This window comes from Salvelinus namaycush, chromosome 8 (genome assembly GCF_016432855.1).
Source record: "Salvelinus namaycush isolate Seneca chromosome 8, SaNama_1.0, whole genome shotgun sequence".
Lineage (NCBI taxonomy): Eukaryota > Metazoa > Chordata > Actinopteri > Salmoniformes > Salmonidae > Salvelinus > Salvelinus namaycush.
The window spans coordinates 55284549-55298205 of NC_052314.1; positions in this window are offsets into that span (position 1 = coordinate 55284549).

Consider the following 13657-nt stretch of genomic DNA (forward strand, 5'->3'; position numbering starts at 1 on the left):
AATTCTCATTGGAGGATTGTCCTTACATGTTGGTCAGTGCTATAACCCTGAATACAAAAAGGTTTTATAAAGGCAGCCTACATTAATTTGTTCTTCCGTGGACTGAGGTGGTATATGAATGGTGAAAAGAGACTGAGACCTGTGTCTGTGAATAATGCAGTCACTACATGGCTATGCCACCATTAGAAACTGTTATGTGCAGGGACACCACGAGATACTATTGTCAAAAGATGTGTTATTTCGAAAAGTAACTACATTCAGTGCATAATAGATTGTCACACTTCGTAAAGGGTAGCAGAGCTGACTAAATAGAACCCATATAACTCTAAACTAGAGCAGGCCCCTGAGTGGCAGCACAAGAAAATCCCTGTGTTGGAACACCTCTGGGGCTGTGTCCTAAATGGCACCCTATTCCCTTTATTGTGCACTACTTTCGACCAGGGTCCATAGAGCTCTGGTCAAAGATAGTGCCCTATAAAGGGAATAGGGTGCCATTTGGCACAGATCCTATGTCTCTGCTAAGATGTGTGTGTCAGACGTCAGGAGACAGAGAGCTGAATAGCCCAGCGCCAGCCATGGAACAGACCCAGAACCCACCACTGTGGGAGGCTAGAATGAACAACAATGATGCCTTTCTCTCCCTGAACCACCGGAGACTGTCCATTTGGCACAGTCTCCCATCCTGCCATCTATCCATCAGTTACAAAGTGCATTACAGCCAACCTGAATCAGTTCAAGTAGGCCTACTCCAAAAATAACTCTGCACTCTATATCCCACAGTCCCACCTGGCACCACTGGGGATATTATGGACGCTTGACAATTTGCAACTCCAGGCTGAAGCTCCGGGTTTGCCAGGTGCTACCATAGTAGAGGTTCTGGTACAAATGTAATCTTTGTGTGGGAACGTGCCAAGTTAGTTGACCAGGGTGGGGTAGTTCACCCCACATCTGTTGCAGAGTATAAGTACCTTAGAGTGTCATTCAACTGACAGTGCATACAAACTCTTTTGGTAGGCCCGAGGCCACCTGAAATGTCATGGGGATCCTCAAAAACAGCTCTCTGAGATATTGTTTTCACGCTAATTGCAGACGTTCGCTTAAGGAAGAAAAGGATAATTAGAAGACATGCTGGTTTGACATGTTTTCTCTGGAAGTCGACCGTTTTGCCAAATTCCATGACTGAATCTCCACTCTCTTGACTATTTATTATTGCAATTCCCTCAAAAACTATGCATTTTGGAGGGACATTATATGATAGGCTGTCACGATAAATGTGTAGATGTCATTGAATATATAATATTTATGCTACTCGGCAAATGAATGAATAAATAATTCAATGAATGTCACGCTATGGTGCAATAGGTCAGAGCGTGACTAGGGGGTGTTCTAGTCTTGTATTTCTATGTTGGTGTGAGTATGGTTCCCAATTGTTGCCTCTAATTGGGGATCATACTTAATGTGGTCCTTTTCCCACCTGCGTTTGTGTGATATTGTTTCGTTTTGGTTTAGTGCTGTGTGCGCTACGAACTTCACGTTCGTTTATTCTTTGTTGTTTTTTTGAAGGTTCACTTTAATAAATATGTGGATCTCTACTCACGCTGCGCCTTGGTCCGCTCATTATGTATACGACGAACGTGACAATGAAATTCTGCTGTCAAACTTTTTTAATTATGTAATCCCACTATTGTGAGGACAGACGCTGGGAGATGAGAAGCAAGTACAGGGAGTGAATATTTAATAAATAAATAGCAAGAAACAAATCATAGACAGTGTCTGGACAGGGAAAACATAACAACATTAATGCAGACACGGGGATCAAACTGAGGAATAGAGAGATAAAGAGGAGGCAATCAATAAAGTGAGGGAGTCCAGGTGAGTCCAATGAAGCGCTGATGAGCGTAATGATGGTGACAGGTGTGCGTAATGATGGGCAGCCTGGCGCCATCGAGCAACAGAGAGGGGGAGCGGGAGCGGGAGCAGGCGTGACAACAAATTTTATTACTGGATATGTGTGCAACAAAAGATCAACATTCACATTTTGCTACTTTCTGTGAAGTCTACGCATACAATTTGATGCATATGTTTGACAAATCCAACGTATGCACCAAACAGAATGCACTGCAACTGCCTCTGCAATGCAATTCTGCAAGGCGAATGCAGCGTTCCATAGGAAATCAATGTAGAGCACCAGTCAAAAGTTTGGACACACCTACTCATTCAAGGGTTTTTCTTAATTTTTACTATTTTCTACATTGTAGAATAATAATGAAGACATCAAATCTATGAAATAACACATATGGAATCATGTAGGAAAGAAAATAAAAATATATTTTAGATTTTAGATTCGTCAAAGTAGCCACCCTTTGCTTTGACAGCTTTGCACACTCTTGGCATTCTCTCAACCAGCTTCACCAGGAATGCTTTTCCAACAGTCTTGAAGGAGTTCCCACATATGCTGAGCACTTGTTGGCTGCTTTTCCATCACTCTGCGGTCCAACTCATCCCAAACCATCTCAATTGGGTCGAGTTATTGTGGCGGCCAGGTCATTTGATGCAGCACTCCATCACTCTCCTTATTGGCCAAATAGCCCTTACACAGCCTGGAAGTGTTTAGGGTCATCGTCCTGTTGAAAAACAAATGATAGCCCCACTAACCGCAAACCAGATGGGATGGCGTAACGCTGCAGAATGGTGTGGTAGCTATGCTGGTTAAGTGTGCCTTCAATTCAAAATAAATCACAGACAGTGTCAGCAGCAAAACTCCCCCCACACCATCACACCTCCTCTTCCATGCTTCACGGTGGGAACCACACATGCGGAGATCATCGTTTTACCTACTCTACGTCTCACAAAGACACAGCGGATGGAACCAAAAATCGCATAATTTGGACTCATCAAACCAAAGGACAGATTTCCACTGGTCTAATGTCCATTGCTCATGTTTCTTGGCCATAGCAAGTCTCTTCTTATTATTGGTGTCCTTTAGTAGTAGTTTCCATTTTGGATATTTTGGGTTATTTTGGTAGGCCCGATGCCACCTGAAATGTCATGGTGATCCTCAAAACTGCTCTCTGAGATATTGTTTTCAAGCTAATTGCAGACTTTCGCTTAAGGAAGAAAAGGATAATAACAAGACACGTTGGTTTGACATATTTTCTCTGGACCATTTTGCTAAATTGCATGACTGAAAGTACTCTTTCGGTAAATTACATACATTTGAATTTGGCACAGCACACCTAAGGCCCTTGAGTGTAGAATCCAGTCCCACCTGTTTTCACGTGAAACTGAAACAGAGAGGATACCACATAAATACTAAAGTCTTTTTAAAATGTAAAATTACAAAAATCACAGAGAAAAGGCCAGAGATTTAGCAGTTTGTTTATGAGAACTGCTATTTAAATAGTTTCTGTTTTACCTCTGCCTCTCTTGATGTTCTCTTGGATGATGATCAGCCCTTAATCTGACAGACAAACAACTCCTTTTAGAAGAGTTAATCTTTTGTGCATCTGGAACGTATTGATTTGTAAGCCCTCGTGCTAAGTACATCCGGGAGCAGTCATTTGACATTCACCGCGCGAGTCCTTATCAGTGCTTTAAAGAGAAGAGGAGAACAGGGATGAAAATAGCAGTGGTTGATAGGAAGTAAAGCTTTGATAATGTCATCATCTTTCAGCCACGCTGAGGTAAAACAGCCTCCATTATGGGCACCATAAAGCTTTCAGACCTGGGGGGGGGAGGGGGGGGGGGTGACAGAGAGACAGAGGATGCTCCTAGACTTCAAGGTCAAACAGAGGAGGGCACAGACAGCATCCCTGATTTATACCTAGCTACATCATTTTTATTTTAAGAGTACATCATGATTCTGTACCTTGGTGAGGTACAGCTTCAGGATTTAGCTAACGGTGGATGGAGGCTGTTGACTTGCGGTTTGTTCTAAATGAATTACTTGTGTTCCCAGTGCCCGGAGTAAGTCCCTGGGTAGGTTTTTGCCTGTGTCCCAAATAGCACCCTACACAGTGCGCTAGCTCTATGGACACTGCTCAAAAGTAGTGCTCTATATAGGGAATAGGGTGCCATTTGTGATACAACCATAATAGGATTAACGCAGCAATATCCCAGCGGTGCCTCCAAATTTGTTACCGTTTTAGTATAGGCCTGCCTTATAAGCTCATAACTAAAACACCTATCGGAAGGATTCTTTCTCAGATATCTTATACCCAAATACCTATGTCATTCCTTTCCAAAGTATGCCTAAACTTAATTATAAACTGTGTGGTTCCAGCCCTGAATGCTGATTGGTTGACAGCCATGGTTTATCAGACTGTATACCACAGATATTTTAAAACATTTATTTTTACTGCTCTAATTACGTTGGTAACCCATTTATAATAGCAATAAGGCACCTCGGGGGGTTTGTGGTATGTGGCGGCGATGCGTCGTGCCTAAGAACAGCACTTAGCCGTGGAATTTTGGCCATATACCACACCCCCCCATGCCTTATTGCTTAAATACGCAATCCTATGTCTGTGTTCCGTTTCACTCATCATTTACTCAGAACAAATTAGTAAATTGCTTGTCACTTGTCACTAAATTGCTTGTCACATCCTGGAATAGAAATGAACTGAACATATTACTTATATTCCATGTGAGCAGTGATGACTCATCACTCTTGAACGTTTAAACATCAACTAATTCCCTGAACAGGCCTTGAAACCTACTGCCAATGCATACAGTGTATAGTTCATAAAAGCATTTTTTACCACTCATAACAGGCCTGGGAGAAGTGTAAGTTCAAGTGGTAGTTCTTTAAATAATTAAACAGAGCTTAATTGGATTTCATTTTCACGTAGAATCAGCATGCGATGAAAAGAAAACAGGGAAGAAGCACCACTGTTCTACGGGGAGTTTCATTTCACAGAAGCCTAAACATGCCATATTTCCACATTAAGTCAGGGCCGGAATTTCAATTACCTTTGAAAACTGTTTGCGTCCTAAACGGCACCCTATTCCCTATATAGTGCCCTGGTCGGAAGTAGTGCACTCCAGAGGGAATATTGTGCTGTTTTTTTTGGACGCAAAGAGCTTGTTTTGATTTTGATTTTGATTTTCCAAGAATTTCATTCTGGTTTTACTGCCCTCGCTGCTATTAGTTTGATCCTCTTCTCCTACTCGGGAGCTACTTGAAAATGGGAGAGAAACGTGGGTGGAAGAGGACAATTTGAAAATGTTAAGATAGCTCTAGTCTTGAATGAAACATTAGTTAGCTACCATGCTTCAAGTGTAATCTTCAGGGCATTCCTGTGAATAAATTTAAAAAGACAACTAGTACTCAACACACATCATTGATTCCCTGGTGATTTATCCTGTGGCCAGAGTGTTGTTGTTATCATGGACATGTTTTAAAATGGATTTATTGTGAATGCTAAGTCACCTGCACAAAGTCTATGCACATCTTATCATTTTGGCCTTTGACGATGTAACATGAGCTTATACCCAGCCTTGTTGTTCTGATTTGATGTTTTGGTGGTCTGACCAAAGCAAAGGTCCAAGTTGGCAATGTTTTCTATTCCCTCTGGACTTTGAAGGGTGGCTGATTGCAGCGTTCTTGACTGTCTCATCCTTGTTTGACATTTTGTTGACACATCACAAAATGTTAAGGTAAAGACGGACTCAGACAGTCAGACAGAGTAGATGGGTCAAAAATGGTCAAAATGGCTTTTGGTAATGTGTTTAACTGGACTTGTATTATGTCTGAAAGAGCCTCGAGTTCATGACTTGTAAATTAAGGAATTCACACATTTAATACAAATATATGTTGTTGTTTTTTTCACCTTTATTTAACCAGGTAGGCAAGTTGAGAACAAGTTCTCATTTACAACTGCGACCTGGCCAAGATAAAGCAAAGCAGTTCGACACATACAACAACACAGAGTTACACATGGAGTAAAACAAACATACAGTCAATAATACAGTAGAAAAATAAGTCTATATACAATGTGTGCAAATGAGGTGAGATAAGGGAGGTAAAGGCAATAAATAGGCCATGGTGGCAAAGTAAATACAATATAGCAAGTAAAACACTGGAATGGTTGATTTGCAGTGGAAGAATGTGCAAAGTAGAGATAGAAATAATGGGGTGCAAAGGAGAAAAATAAATAAATAAATAAATACAGTAGGGAAAGAGGTAGTTGTTTGGGCTAAATTATAGATGGGCTATGTACAGGTTTGGAGAGTGTACTGTGCCCTTCTCCCTCTCCCTGGGGTTATACTGTATAGCTCAGTGTTTTGGGTTCTGTTGAAAGAGACCAGGTTTCTCTGTAGAATGGTGTGCCAGAGGCCAGTGACATTTCCTCTTCCTCTGAACGAAGTTCACTGGTTGAGAGCCTCTCAATGGTGGCAGTTCATGACTTTCCTACCAAACCTCTGAAGACTTTTCCAACCATGCAGTATTTCTCAGTTTCAAACCTCTGAGAGAGAATTTGTAAAACTGTGTTTCTCATCCTTGATTTATTAATCCCAGAGTTCTGAAACTGTGTCTGGAAGCCACAAGAGAACTGTCTGGAACATCAGTCTGACCTCATGACCATAAACACAAACATAGTTTTTCTATACCTATGTTCCACCTTACCTCAGCTCTATATCGTTGCTCTAAAGCTTTGACTTATATTTTTGACAACTCTACGATGATGAATTCATCTGTTTTCACCCATGCTATACTCTCTACATCTGTTGAAACATAAGCACTGGTTTAAGGTCTCTCTGGTCTCAAGTTCACAAATCTCCCTCAAATCGTTTCTTCTGTCTGCAAGATTGGCAGCCATGTTGTTTAACTTATTTGCCTGGAAAAAGGTAAATAAATAGAGTGGTCCAAAGATTGGATTCCTCTTATCCCTCTGATATCAGACACATCAGGAATGCAGCGATGCAGTCTCTGAGTCCAGTAGACACATACCAGAGCCTCTGTAGCATGAGATCTGGAGAGGTAAAGTGAGTCATAGTGTGGACAAGCAGGGTCTGTGTGTTCACCTGTAGAACATGGCTGGGGGGTGCTCAAAGTAGCTCTCCATCCAAACCCCTGAAACTCAAGGGCCTCAAGCCCTCATCCAAATTCCAGACATAAAATCTTCAACTTATTTCAAACGTATCTCAAACACATCGACTTTAGTGTCAGACTGCCAGACTTCACGGGTAGCTTGGTTGCGCAATGCTTTTATTATACAATTCACCATCGTCATAGAAACAATCACATCCTCAATCTTCAATCAGCGCGAAAGCTGTGGGAAAGGTTACATTTCACCACTGCTGAAGCAGTAAATTAACAGATTTTCAATTCATATTTTTTTAATCTACCGCACAAGCGGTAGATTATTGCAGGTGCTAGACCTTTAAGCCGAGAAAACTTGTTAAGAAGTAAAGTCCTTACCATCCTTGACATTTTCAAATATAGATCTGCTGCTGCTGACTTAGTACACAAAGACGACAACCAATGGGTTTCTCTTTAGACGGTTCCTGTTGAATTTAAAAACTTGCAAAGTCATCCTATGTACCGCAATGACATTGCCGCAGCATGCTGCGCTGAATGTATGCCTACATTGTGAGACACATGAGTACTGTGTGTATGCTGTGTGTTTGAGACGTGTGCACGCTTGTGTGTGTTTGTCTATATGTGTGTTGTGCCTGTAGGATTTAAAGGAGACAAAGGATTAAAGAACTGGAAAAGAGGAAATATATGTGATAACACGTTAATCCATAGATTAAACCCTCCGGGTCTAAACCCTCTCTTCTTGAGCATGTACTATCCCGAGTAAAGAAATTCTTTCTGCTATCTGCAAGCTGCATACTTTACTGGGACTTTGAACTTCCAATGTGCCTTTTTTTTTTTTTTACCCCATCACATAAAATCATAATTTCTCTACCTGTTCCGACTCTCAGTACGAGTTTGTCACTTAGTAGGAAGCTTGCTGAGAACCAAATGACTGAACAGGATGAAGAGAGCTTTTTCTTGACACTGTCCTTTTACAGCTTGCTGCTGTAGGATTTTGGAAGTTTTTCGGCTAATACCCTGTCACACGTTTCCTCACTTCTTGAGATTTTAATACGTTTCCTCACATAACGCTCACTGAAATCCACCACATTAGTCCATTAGATTCTCAGAAGGGGCACTTTTTGAAAGCCTTTCATCCAGCCTTTTTGAAGTTTACCGTCTCCCAACGGCTACGGTGTCAGTGAAGCTTTTTGAGTAACAAAGGGTCAATGTGACCCTTCCCTCCTGCCGTATCCATATCCTGTCCATCTCAACCAATAGCTAAGTTTCAATGCCCTGATTAACATACCACTGTATGTCCAATGCATTGCTTCAAATATGTAGTATATGTAAGTGTGCATTAGACTGTTCTACTGTCTCTATGCAAGGCCCAGGCTTTTGTGGTACAGGTGGTAAAGCACTGGTAAGATTGAGTCCCCCTTAAACTGCTCTCACTCTCTCAAACTACATTGGTGACAACGGTGGGATACTTTCAATGGTTTCTGGCCTGTTGGAAGTGTGGATTTTGAAACAGAGCTACTGGCAGCAAATTCTAGGTCTTAGTTCTTAATTCTAGTTTGGAATTCAGAGATAATTCAGATAGTCTCAATTCCAATGTTAGGTGAATTCCCCAAATGCTATTCCCAATTCAATATTATCCCCAACAATTCCACACATTCTAATTCAATTCCCCCAGGCTTTCAGGCTGATCATGTCACGGTTCAGACAACCTAGCTATACCGGAAATATAGAAATACAAGTTTAAATGATTTTAAACAAATCCTGCAGTCCATTTTTATAATAAGTGAATTAATTCCATTATTTGGGAGATATACAAATATTGAACTCCAATTAAATTCCAAATATGTAATTATTTTACAATTCCAAATCCATCAGTCCAAACAGTCTAATTCCAATTCAATGCCAATTCCATAACTTGAAGAGTGTTGACATTCTAATAAAGATTAACATAAATTCTCCACTTACTGAGTAAATTCAAGAATTTTATTGAAAATTCGAACTAAAATGGAATTGACCCCTACTCTAACTGGGCTCCCGAGTGGCGCAGCGGTCTAAGGCACTCCCAGTCCTAGAGGCATTACTACAGATCCTGGTTCAGTCCGGGGCTGTATCACAACCGGCCATGATCGGGAGTCCCATAGGGCGGCGCACAATTGGCCCAGCATCATCCGGGTTAGGGGAGGGTTTTGAGGGGTAGGCTGTCATTGTAAAATAAGAATTTGTTCTTAACTGACTTGCCTAGTTAAATAAAAAATACTATTGACTTCCTATATGAGCAGGGTGCTAGGATTTTGAGCAATTCCTGGAAATGCCTTAAGAACCAAGTAACCTTATCTGCCCTCCCCTGTGTACCCGAGTAGAGGGTCACTTAGTGCTCTGTTTTGATCCATTCCATGTGGCGAGGACACACTTTGACCTCAGAGGTCAGATCAAAGGTCAGTGTTCAAACTGAAGTCTTGTTTTTAGATCCATCCTACAGATGGAGGGAGAGAGGGATAGAGAGAGATATACTGTATGATGGAAATATCAAACTAGGGAGAAGAAATACATCATAAAATACATAATTTTTTACAAGGGAGAATGTTGTTTGCTCAATTTCTCTCAGTAATCACGCTTTTGTTGGGGTGTCTGTTGGGACAGAGGGAGGAGAGAGGAACAAAAAATATATGGGAACTGCTGATATCTTTTTCCTATAAAGAGCTTGATCAATTTCCTATAAAGAGCTTGATCAATTTCACCATCAAAGCATCGCATTGGTGAAATAAAATGTTACAAATAGCGAGAAGCATATTCTTGTCTTGCTTTGCTGGTGCATGACACAGCATGTTATCTGTATACCCTTCATCACTCTTCAATTATTCAGCAGCTATAATTGACTTCAGATAATCCACTATTTCTCGCTGTCGCAATCCTTAATAATTTACTAAATTCAGTGGAATAAATCATAGAATAAATAATACAAAATATTGCAGGCACATGGGACTGATCCTTTATTTTGGGAGCTATGAAATTCAATTAGTCTATTATATTTGATTAAATGTTACCAAATGTGCACATTGTACAATTGAAATGCATTTATTTAATTGCCCGGGGGCATTTGGAATATGCTTACGTGTACAAAATGAGTTTCATATGCAATCAAAGTGGTAAAGAACGGCCAATATTCTGGATATTATTTACCAAAGACGTAGACATCCAATCAAATCGCATACTTCAGAAAATGTTTACATCCCTTGAAAGTATCAAAATAGTCTCCCATTCTAATTTAGAATAATGACAAACAGAAATAGTCCAGCGTCCATGTAAGGGGTGAGGACAATTAATATGGTTTTAGCACTCACAAAACTATAGCACATAGGTATTAGTTACCACAGAGGCCTAAATCAGGGTCTCTGTTTCTTGGTAGTCTTAATTAAACAAATCTACATTGGAACAAAAGTCTACACTTCACACACATGGTCATGGGCTTAACAAAAAGATGACACATATACCATGTCAGGTATAGAGTTGAAATGTAATACATTTTGAGTTTGCATCCCAATATTACACTTTATATACATCACAGAAGACTGAAATATAACAAAACCATTTCACATAGAAGTACCGGATCTTCTGATTAAAAAATTAAATAAAATAATGCTTATTAATTATGATAAAATAAAATAAAATAATGCTGATTAATTATGATTTAAAAAAGAAAATCACCTCATGAGGCCACTAGAGGGTGATTTGGTCATTTGACTGCAGGAAAGGGCTACAGAAAGTGCATCAGAAGATAAGAATCAAAATGCATGTCTCATTATGCCTTCTACCTTTCCATTTGTCTCTATACCAGTGCTCTCCTGTATTTATATTGCTATTTAGGAAAGCACTGGACGGAAACTGTCTTGAATTATACACACAGTGCTTTTTTTTTTTAATGTAGGGAGCACACATAGGCAGGCACTACTACCACCCACTTACTCTATGAGTCATCCCCGATATGGCCTTCACTGTTTAGAAAGACAACAAGTTTTAGTGATATTTTTCCCACTACAGCCCTCATTGCCTAGAGGGCATTTCTGAATCTATTTTGGTGTCTTCAGAGTGGAGTGCTCTTAGCCAGACTAGCATTGCTGGTTGGACGAAAGTAAATAAAAAAAAAAAAAAGTGGTCGTAGGTAAATACAGTACATGTAATGAGCGGGTTTTAAGAACTTCCGTTTCACGTCTAATTCTAGTCAGGCCCGGAGGGGACGAAGAGAAAGGATCTGTATTTATGTTAATGATCCCGGAGAAATTGAAGGGACTTTGAAACCTGTAAAGCACAACAGAGGTGGTGTTTACTGTTGTTAGCCAGACCTGGGCCTATAGTGCCAGATGGACAGGGGTTGCACTTTTGGGACTATTACGTTGGTTCCATTGCAATCACTCCTCAAAGGCACAATTAAATAATTTAGTTAGTAAGAACATCTGCTATTTACATCCCAATACATTCTCACAATCGGGGAAAGTCCATTTGAACACAATCTCACACAGGTGCCGTCACAGAGAAGGGAAGAAAGGGAAGGTTTTCTCAACGTGTAGTCTTTGGTGCCTTTCCAAAGTGATTGAATGAAGACATTACCCGTTGACTATGGTTGTGGATTGATACACACTTTGTGTTACGAGTCTTGTTGCCAGGGTGTTATTTTCCTCAGAGGGCTGGCGGGAGGTGAGCAGGCTGCCTGTGAAGTAGGTCTATTTTCCCCCCGCACCGTGTTACCCTGACGGATGGCTGTAGAGTCGATGAATATATTGCTGCGATCATTCATCTCGCAAAATATGACATGCCGCTAGAATAGGGTGTATAACTCACCAGGTGCGACAGAGGTCCATTGACAGAAGGGACTGACACCATTTCAAGGGCAAAGGATCCAAAAGGTTGGGAAGTAAAGATTATGTAGCTCGGTCCTAGCAATTCATAATAGCTCCCTTCTTTAGTGATACAGTCTCTAACAACAGCTAGAAGTTCAAATTCTACATAAAACTATCCTTACATAAAAACGACCTCATTTAAATAGAACTGCCATGATGACGTCTGGGAAAGTCATCATATTTCAGTTGTTATGTGTTCAGATCACAAGTTAAAGATTATCAAATATTTCAAAAATCAGTATACAACCTGGAAAAAAGACGCCACAAAAGATGTAAAAAATGGCGTCATTGCAACCAGTTTTGCCCTCTGGGTCGACGCCTTAATCTACTTAACCAGGTCCCCTGGGTCCAAATGGAAATGTTTGCGTTAGCGCTGACTTAGGTATCATGTGACTCGGGATAAAACACTGATATCCTCTTATATCACAGCGAGTCAAAGCACCTTTGATCAGGGAGAGGAGCAAACCACTTCAAAGACACCTTGACTTCCCAAAATGAAGAAGACAGAGCTAGTTTACATTGTAAGGCACACTATATATATATATATATATATATATATATATATACAAAAGTATGTGGACGCCCGTTTCAAATGAGATGTTCGACGAGCAGGTGTCCACATACTTTTGGTCAAGTAGCTTTAGTCGTTAGTTTGTCAGTTTACGTCACGAGGATTGAATTGGTATTTTGTTGTAAAAAGTCTAAATCAGGAGAATGTGGAATCATTGGGCGTGAACATTGCTATTTTTTTGTGCCATCAATTTCATAGATACAGATTTGTGCCTGTCCCAAACATGTAAACAGAATATTCTACAGGGTCTTCATCGAGACTAACTCCAGTGGTGAAATTGGTGTAATTGACTCCTTTCAGACGCTCATCTCAGCTGAGGTGTGTGTTTTTCTCTGTGGCTCTGATAACGGTCGACTGCTGGGAGTAAATCTTTATGGTGGTGCACCGCCTCGCTCCCTCTCTGTCCGCTGCACACCTGCAGAGCTCAGATTAAAACGGAATTATCTGTGTAGAGAGAGAGAGAGCATCTGCCGCTGCCTCCTCCTCAATCATGGGTTTCATCTGGCGCTTGTTGTTGACGTTTTCCCAGGAAGGATGGAGGACTGTGGTCCAGCTTATCCCTCTCCCTCTCTCTCCGGACACCTGGCTGTAAACGGCATGTCACTCAACTGTCCGTCTGCTGAGAAAAGACTGCCTTTACAGCTACTAAATAAATGGGGGCTCAGAATCTTGATGTCGGGACACTGGTCCACAATATCAATTCGCTGACAAGCAACTCTAGTACATTGGTACGGACCTGAAGATAGGCATGTGTATTCTTTCTAGGTCCAACATTGAATGAGAGCTTCCATCAGAGCAGCTCACACTCAGGCTCTTTATACATGGTGGGAGGTGCTAATTCCAGTACTCTGATTGGTAAGAGACACCTGGCTGTAAACGGCATGTCACTCAACTGTCCGTAAGCTTTGGACAAGTAAGCCTGGTCAGAGCCAGAACGGCCCATATGGGCAGGAGCCTATCTCCTGTTTCCGTAGCGTGGCGCAGTACACCACCTGGACAGGGCGCTAGTCAGTCGCAGGTCCTTACCCACAATGAATCTCCTTAATGCTGAGTGCCAAGCGGAGAGGCATCAGGTCCCAGTCTTTGGAATGACTCGGCCAGGGATCAAACACCCAACCTTCCAATCTTAGGGTGGACACACTTACC